The 9,398-nt window shown below is 40.7% G+C and overlaps 1 non-coding gene across 1 annotated transcript; it reads left to right on the forward strand.

Annotated features, from left to right (window-relative positions):
• The first annotated feature begins 4,047 nt into the window (after nt 1-4,047).
• On the forward strand, nt 4,048-4,122 carry Trnat-ugu (transfer RNA threonine (anticodon UGU)). Its single transcript has one exon. It is a non-coding gene; the product is annotated as a tRNA-Thr (tRNA).
• Nucleotides 4,123-9,398: the final 5,276 nt, after the last annotated feature.

Genomic DNA, 9,398 nt, shown 5'->3' on the forward strand with positions numbered 1-9,398 from the left:
TCCATTAAACCCACAGAACATTTATGGAAAATAATCGAGAGATCAGCTCGTGCACGAAATCCTGCACCGGCAACACTTTCACAATTATGGATGATTACACAGAAAGAAAGGCCCAATATTTCAGAATGGAACTTCCGACGACTTGTTGAATCCAAGCCACGTGAAGTTGCTGCACTAAGTCGGGCAAAAAGAGATACCACACGATATTAGGAGCTATCCCAAGGCTTTTGTCACATCAGTGTAGATTATGTGGTGTGATCCCTTGACACAATTGAGGAAGAAAACAATTACGAGATTTATCAAGAACTGGAAATATGGAACATTGTAGAATGTATATTAATTGTTTTCTATGTATGATGATTACTTTAAGAAAAGTGGGCCAACCTAAACATTAAGACGATAGCGGAGAAGGAAAAGGAATCTCCAGTTCAGAAACCAAGACGCGAGAAGTAGATTAAAGCGAACGAGACAAAAATGTATCTCGTTTTTAACCAAATTCTCAGTTGGCGTATGATGGAGGTATGAAAATCAGAAAGATGTTACTTAACCTGTACGACAGATGTGCGAGATCACGTGCAACAGAAACACAGATTATGGAAAACTTTAGAAGTAACTGGAAGCACATCATATGTTGTTACAGAAGAATGTTTATACACTAACTCAGACCTCTGCTCATGCAACAACCATTTCTGACAATAGTAGGTTAGAAGTGGACATCCTCGGTACAGCGAAGTAGCTTAAAACACTTAATAAAGGCAAGGTCACCGGTCGAGGTTCCTTTATGCTGATTGCGATAACTCCATACTTAACAATCACGTACAACCGCTTACGCGCACGGAGATCCGTGTGTAAAGACTGGAAAGTTGTAAAAGTCATACCAATACCCAGGAAGGAAATAGGAGTAGTTCGCTGAATTACAGATCTATGTCACTAATGTTTGATTTGCTGTAGGATTTTGGAACACTGTGATCGAACGTTATGAATTAACTCGAAGGAAACGATTTATTCACTAATAGCCAACACAGATTAAGAAAATATCGGTCTTGTGAAACACAGCTACCTCTTTACTGTCACGAAATAATGAGTGTTATCGACAGTGGATCTCAAATTAAGTCCATATTTCTAGATTTCCAGAAAACTTTTCACACCACTCTTTACAGACGACTTCTAATCAAACTGACTGCCTGTGGAGTATCGTGTCAGTTGTCAGACGGGATTCATGATTTCCTGCCAGAAACAATAACTGACGGAAAGTCGTCGAGTAGAACAGAAGTGATATCTGATTTCCCCAAGGAAGTGTTACAGGTTCTCTGCTGTTCCTGATATATATCAAAGACATAGATGACAATCGTAGGAGCCTTCTTAGACTTTGTGCAGATGATGCTATCATTTACCGTCTTGTAAAGTCATCTGACGATCAAAACGAATTGCAAAATGAATTAGACAAGATATATGTATGGTGTAAAAAGTGGTAACTAATGAAAAGTGTAATTCATGCACATAAATACTAAAAGAAATCCACAAAATTTCGGTTACAAGATAAATCATACAAATCTAAAGGCTGTAAACTCAACTAATTACTTATGGCTTACAATTACGAATATATTAGAGTGATCACATAGATATTATTGTGGAGAAAACAAACCAAAGACTAGGAGTTACTGGGAGAACATTTAGAAAATGTAACAGGTGTGCTACAGAGACTGCTTACAATATGTTTTTCACCCTCTTCTGCAGTGTTGCTGCGAGCTCTGGGATCCGCGTCAGACAGAATTGACGGAGGACACCGAAAAAGTTCAAGGAAGGGCAGCTCGTTTTGTATTTTCGCGAAATAAGGGAGAGAGTGCCATGGATATGATACAGGAATTGACGTAGCATTTATTAACACAAAGGCATTTTTCGCTGCGGCATGACCGTCTCATGAAATTTCAACCTCTAACTTTCTCCTCAGAGTGCGAAAATATTTTGTTGACGCCCACTTACGTAGGGGGGAAATGAGCATCATTATAAAGTAAGAGAACTCAAAGCTCGCAGTTAAAGATTTAAGTATCTTTTTTTCCTCACGATGTTCGAGAATGGAGCAATTGAGAAACGATCTGAAGGTGGTTCGATGGACGCTTTGCCAGGCTCTTAATTGTGAATTGCAGAGTAATCAATATAGATGTAACGGCTCGCAATGAGTTGTTCGTGTACCACTCTTGTAGAGAAATGTTTTGAGTCTGAAGGGTAACATTTTCCTGAGACACAATGCACGATTATTTCTAATCATCATCTTTTGTTTTCTAGAGGTCGTCCCGTAATACGGGGTCCGTCATCTGGAAAGTTTTTAAGTGTTTATTCGGATGCCTTTTCTGGCGTCTCAGTCGTCGGTTAACGTAACTGAGTGTATCATGTGGGCCACCTATTTGTGAATCCTGTATACTCTGATCTGTGCGTTATAATATTTTAACTATTAGTGTATCGGATTTTCTGAAACGAGATTAAGGAATCATCCCTGTAACTGCCTAAACGAGCGTGGATATTTGCCTAAAACTATACTATTTACATCATACTCTGTAAGCCACCTGAAAGTTTGTGGCAGATGGTATTTTTTGTACCAGTAACTGAGCCCTTCAAACCTGTTCCACTCGCGAAAAGAGCGCGGTAAGAATGATTGTCGGTAAGCCTCTGTATTGGCTCTAATTTCTCCCCACTTACGTGGGGGAAAGTAATATATTTTCCGACTCTTCTTGGAAAGTGCTCTCTCGAAATTTCAGTAGTAAATCTCTCCGTGATGCACAACGCCTCTCTTGTAACTTCTGCCAGTGGAGTTTGTTGAAGCATCTTCTAAACGATCCGTGCCGAATAAACGATCTCGTGGCGAAATCTGCTGCTCTTCGTTGTTTCTTCTCTATCTTTTCCGTCAGTCCCGTCCTGTAGAGATCCCAGATAGATAAAAAAAAACTGAAGAATCGGTCGAACAAGCGCCATATAAGCCACTTTTTGCGTGGATGAGTTACATTTCCTTAAGATTGTTCCTATGACTCTGAGTCTGCCATCTGCTTTTACCACTATTTGTTTTAAGTGCTCATTCCACTTAAGGCCGCTCTCGATAGTTACTCTTAGATATTTTACAACATATACTGTTTCCAGCGGTTTGTCGTCAGTACTGTAGCTATACAACAGTGGATTTCTTTTCGTATGTAAGTGCAGTATGTTACGTTTATTTACGTTCAAGGTCAACTGTCAGAGCTTGTACCATTCATGAGGTCCCTGGAGGTCATTCTGCAAAACGTTTACTATCTTCTGGCGGCGCTACTTTGTTATGGCTGGCCGGTCTAGGCGCTTCAGTCTGGAAACGCGCGACCGTTACGGTCGCAGGTTCGAATACTGCCACGGGCATGGATTGTGTGTTGTCCTTAAGTTAGTTAGGTTTAAGTAGTTCTAAGTTCTAGGGGACTGATGACATCAGATGTTAAGTCCCATAGTGCTCAGAGCCAATTTTTGAACTTTGTTATGGACAACCACATCATCTGCGAAAACCCTTAGAGAGCATGCAACTCTATCTACTGGATCATTTATATGTATTGTAAGCAGTGACGTTCCTATCACACTTCCTTAGGTACTCCAGACATTACATCTACATCTCTCGAATTTGTTCCGCTAAAAGCGACGTGCTGAGTTCTATTTGCTAGGGAGTCTTGAATCCAGTCGCAAATATGTTCCGATACTCGATAAGCTCGTGTTTTTTTTTTCTACTATAAGGCAGTGCGGGACCACGTCGAAGGTCGCTATGCCACCGCTCGGGGATTCGATACGGATCTGGATGCTCTTCCTGTTTCATAAGCCAGGGTTCGATACGGATCTGGATACTCCTCCTGTTTCATAAGCCAGCGCAGTGCAGGTTAAGCTATACAATTATGTCATGAATGTTTTCGTACCATCGACAATTTTTATTACACATGACGATAGTATCTGTTCCCGAAAGAAGTTACCGTGGATGACCATGCAGCTTTGCTCACGGGGAGCGTGTAACGGATAAGTCCTTGCAGTCGCCACATCCTCTGTGCCCTCGGTGGCTCAGATGGATACAGCGTCTGCCATGTAAGCAAAAGATCCCGGGTTCGAGTCCCGGCCGGGGCACACATTTTGAACATGTCCCTAATGAAGTACATCAACTCTTGTTTGCAGGTAGGGTGTCCATTTAATTATCATGACAATTTTTATTTTCATTTTCAAGCTACACGCAGCGTCTGCACGTCACACATGAGACTGAGAGAGCAGGCGAAATAAAGTGCACGCAGATTGTTGTTATAGACGGCAGGTTGCTGGAAGTCGGTGACAGCCTTTCTTTGCGGTCAGTTCCCAGCTGACCGCCGATCCACATCAGAGCGCATCCGCTGCTCATATTTCCATAACAATCGCCCGTCAGCAATCAATAGGCTGCCTGAATTATTCATCCTGTGGGCCGGCCGCGACGCTCCCAAATTAACTCAGCTGTCTGTGGACACCCCATAAATTATTATCGCACCGCCCCGACACACGTGTACACCTTCCCCTCCCCCCCCCCCCCCCCCTGCCAACCACCCGTCACTCCATACCTCCGGTGCCCACCGCGGCCCTTAGGCATTGTAGACGTGTGAACAGTCTCCTGATACGTGTGTACTTACCGTTTTCAGTAACGCCACTCTTTCGTTCTGGAAACATTACAAAAAGAGTGCTTTCAGGGTCGGCGTTTATTTCGACTAAAGCTCCATGAGAGGTACTGGTCCTTGTATAAAAACAATGGACTGATGTTTCGTACCCAACTGTGACAAAGGCGTACTCAACTGCGAGAAAGATACATCTTCAATGACCAGATAATGTATCCCGTAGATGAGCACGAAACATTGGGAAACAGTTTTGTAAATCGGCCACACTTTCTCTGATCGGAATTACTGTATGAAGGATCATAAATATTAAGTATTATAAATTCAGCTCAACTGCAGGTCTTGTAGCAAGTCACTTACTTCCCTGGATAAAAAACAATGATTCAGTGAAAAGATCAACAAAATTCTTTAGCCACCGCACTCATTTGAGGAAGCATTCGTTCAAATGGCTCTGAACATAATGGGACTTAAATCCTGAGGTCATCAGTCCCCTAGAACTTAGAACTACTTAAACCTAACTAACCTAAGGACATCAGACACATCCATGCCCAAGGCAGGATTCGAACCTGCGATCGTAGCGGTCGCGCGGTTCCAGACTGTAGCGCCTAGAACCGCTCGGCCACTCCGGCCGGCTGAGGAAACATTTCTGGGATCTTTATGCCCTGCAAGAATTAACAGTTAGTACGAAATTATATTGGTCGTTATAAGTTTTGCATTGTGATAAAAGCCGTGTACCTGACTCTCACACGTTCATTTACTAGAAATATTCCCGACTAGGTACAACATATAATCTTCAGGAATCTGCGCGTGTAAATCTTTCTTTGTGTTCCTGCAGCTATACTCCATTGATATTTCACTCTCATTTTTGGAATAGTATAAGAACTATAGGCATAGCTCAGCGATATGTAGTTTCAACGTCGAATAAGTTTTCTTCCGTATTTCATGTAAACGGTAGGTCCTGCCAACTCCATCTTTTCATCTGACTCTACCCTATTTCACATCTGAAACCAGTGCTTCCAGAATGATTGTAATTGAACGCATACGTGCAAAAAAATTGGATTAACAGTCAACGCCTTAAAGGCAGTTTATTCTTTTCTTTTGGACCTGCTCGATCTCGTTTGGGCTTCTTTTCGCTCACCAGTATCCGATTTCGTTAGAGTTGACATTCTTCTGCTATAAATCATTATAGCATCTTGGTATCCTTGCTCACTTTAAGTGCAGTGCTTTCTTTATACGCATTCTGTACCTTTCCCTTGACGGGAAAGAAAGGGATAAAGGAGGAGGAAGCGTGATTGAGAATGAAAGGGAACAGCGCTAAGAATTGAAATCAGAGTTAGATGTAGAGGATAGGGAGAAGGAAGTAGTACCAGAGCTAGAGGAATGCTATCAAAACCATAAAAAATAATAAAGCAGCAAGGGAAGACGGCTTAGAGACCGAATTATTACTATATGGGGGAAAGAAAATGAAGGAGGCAGTCCATGAATTGATAAAGGAAATATGGACAAAGGAGATAATGCCTAAGTATTGGAACAAGGGAATTATCTGCACGTTTCATAAAAAAGGCGATAAGTCAGAATGTAGCAATTATCGTGGAATCATTCTCTTCGACGTAACATACAAGATTCTTGTAAAATTTTTGCCTCCAGACTTGAAGAGATGATAGAAGGGCTATTGGGGGACTATTAGGCTGGATGTAGGAGGAACAGGACCATGATGGGTCAGATATTTTTATTAAGACAAGTGCTAGGGAAGTTTTATGAGTATGACAAGCAACTAAATCAGTTGTACATTGATTTTAAGCAAGCGTACGACAGCCTACACAGGAAGAAAATTATACAGATCATGAAAGAATTTACAACCCCACAAAATTGGTCAATTTAACAGACATGGCACTGGAAACAACAGTGTGTAAAGTAAGAATGCAGCAAGAACTGTCTGGTGAATTCCAAGTACAGAGAGGGCTACGACAGGAAGTGTGATCTCTACAATGCTGTTTAATTTAGTTTTAGAAAAGTTGATGCTACAAATGCCGATAAACCCAGGAGGAACAGTACTTAATAGGATGACGTAGCATTAATGGCAAGGAATGTAAGGGCACTAAAGGGGAACTACGACAAGTTAGGAGAAGCAGTAAGAGAAGTAGGTTTAGAAGTAAACATAAACAAAACAATGTAGGCCTATATGGTGATGGGGGAGCCCAATATAAACGGACAAAAGAATTCAATATTAATGAATGGGAAATAATGTGAAAGAGTGAATACATTTAAATATTTACATTCTGTAGTAACGGAGGACAATAAAGTAGCAGTAGAAATTCAAGAAAGGATGGCGAGTGGAAATCGTTGCTATTTTGCCTTGCAGAATGTATTTAATTCCAGGAATGTTAGTAGGAATACAAAATTTAGAATGTACGCGACCATGTTAAGACCTATAGTAATATATGTATCAGAAGGCTGGGCATTGACATTAAAGGAAGAGAGCTGGCTAATGAGATGGGGAAGAAAGATACTGAGAAGGACTTTTGGAGCAGTGGGAGAGGAAGATGGCTGGAGAGTAAGAACAAAAGTAGAGCTACAAACACTTTTTGGACAGATGGATATTGTTGTTGAAATTAAGTAGGCAGGTGATACAGGATGCCCAGGTTCTTCAAGGACTGTAGAGCCAACAAAGAAGAAGAAGAAGCTACGTATCACGCCATATCATTTGCTTATTGTTGTGATATCTTGTTCTTTTACACGATTTCTGAAGTGTGGTGGCTCTTTTTAAATTGGCTTTAGTGTGTAGTCCAGATGGTTCTACGACTTTTTCGTGATACTTACACGACGACACAAATGAAAGCGTCTCAGCTTTCGTTGTAGTTGTGATCTTCTGATATTTTTATGTAAGATTCCCATCAACTGAGTCCTCATACAATATTTGGAGACCTGTTTTTAATGCTGTCTCGCGTAGCTTCTCTATGGCGTACTTGGGTTCCTCACTAGTATTACAGAAGATAGCTATACCATCAGCAAAAGATAGGCACTCCATTGTGATTCTCTGTCCCGAGGCCCAATGACTGTATCCTATTTACTTTTTCCCATTATCTGATTACTTTGTCTAACACAGTGTTAAGCAAAAGCGGGGAGAGGCCATCTCCTTGTCAAGCTTCTGCACGTCCTTCAAAAGGTTCAAATATTTCACCAAGAAACTTCACTTGAGATGTTGTGTCTGCGAGACCATGACAGATTAGTTCTCTAATCGTCCTGCCTACTCTGAGCTCTTCTAAAGTGTCCAAAACGTCTGTCAACAGATTAATACACCACAAACGTGACATATGAGTTGGCTCTTAGACATATCCTTAATAAGGTCTTCAAACACAAATCTTCTCAGTACACGATCTGCCTTTCCCAAAGTGTGCATGATATTCACTAACCAGAAGATCTGTTTGCTGTTCGTAAGAGAGCTTTGGATAGAACCTTGTATACAACTGGCAGGATAGAAAGGCCTCTGTAGTTGTTGGGGTCTGCTGTATCACCCTTTCGTGCAACGAATGTGTAATACCTCTCTTCCAGTCTTTTCGAATCGTTTCAGTTTTCTATATTTGTCTTAAGAGCGCATAAATTCTTCTTATGAGGTCACTTATCCTAATTTTCAACAATTCTGCAGTTACTCCATCCTCTCTTGAGTCTTTGTTATTTTTGTGTGATTGACATATCCCTCTTATTTTTTGAAGTCTTGGGAGATGAGCGGCTGGGTTTGGTACAGGTTCATCAAATTTTTATTTTGTTGTTATAGTAACTGTTACTTTTTTCCTAAACTGAAATGGTTGTCTTGAGGTCTTAAAATAATACAACACATAGGAAATGTAGAAACTACATTTTAAATTTAGAGCGGTTCTTAAGTTTGTCATAGACATCTACCAGTGTTTGAATTCCGTTTACTATTACATTATAGATATACTGGACTGCTAGTCACGTGCATCGACTATTCTTGGATTCGCGTTAAGCTTCAGTCTGGATAGAATTCGTCTGTAATATTCGTACTTATCGTGCTCTCGATCTTAATTATTATTCCCAGATTCTTTCTTGTCCAGTCCTATATGTGTGTTTTATCTTTAGATATCGCGTAGTGCGTCAAAAACAAAATTCCACGTTTCGCATTCTGTTGTGGTCCTTAGGTTTATTTTGTGTAGTCTCTAGCCGATGACGATCACTTCATTCGCTATGTCGTACCACAATGTGCTGATGAGTAATTCGAAGATGTAGTTATTGGTGTTCATCCGTACATTTCTCCAGCGTTTTAAAATGTGGTTTCCAGCAAGAACGTCCCACATAATGTTATAGATCGATGTAATTCACTTCCGTGTCGTATCCGTCCACACATACACATCAGGACTGACATGGCCCACATTGAGTGCTGAGGACATGTAATAAAAATTTCTATCATAATTCCACTTTCGGTGTTCTAGCAATGCATTACAAAAAGATCGCTAAATACTGGGGCTGCACATATTTGATTCATCGTCCGCCATCTATATGATTAAATGTCTAAATTTTGAAAGAAATTTTAAAAATGACCGCTCTCCATGCGTGTCAGTAAAGGAAAGGAATATTGTGCAGCAGAATGTACAATTTACTGAGTATACAACTGTTAACAAATTTAGCACTAGTTGTTGAGTGTCATTATACTACGGTATTTAAAGTCCGCTCTTCGAACGTTGAGTTTTATTTGCCATTTTAGTTATGTCATCGGTCTTGTATTGGGACCTAGATGATGCTATTGGCTTCTAC

This window comes from Schistocerca gregaria, chromosome 2, assembly GCF_023897955.1.
Source record: "Schistocerca gregaria isolate iqSchGreg1 chromosome 2, iqSchGreg1.2, whole genome shotgun sequence".
In the NCBI taxonomy this organism is placed as follows: Eukaryota; Metazoa; Arthropoda; class Insecta; order Orthoptera; family Acrididae; genus Schistocerca; species Schistocerca gregaria.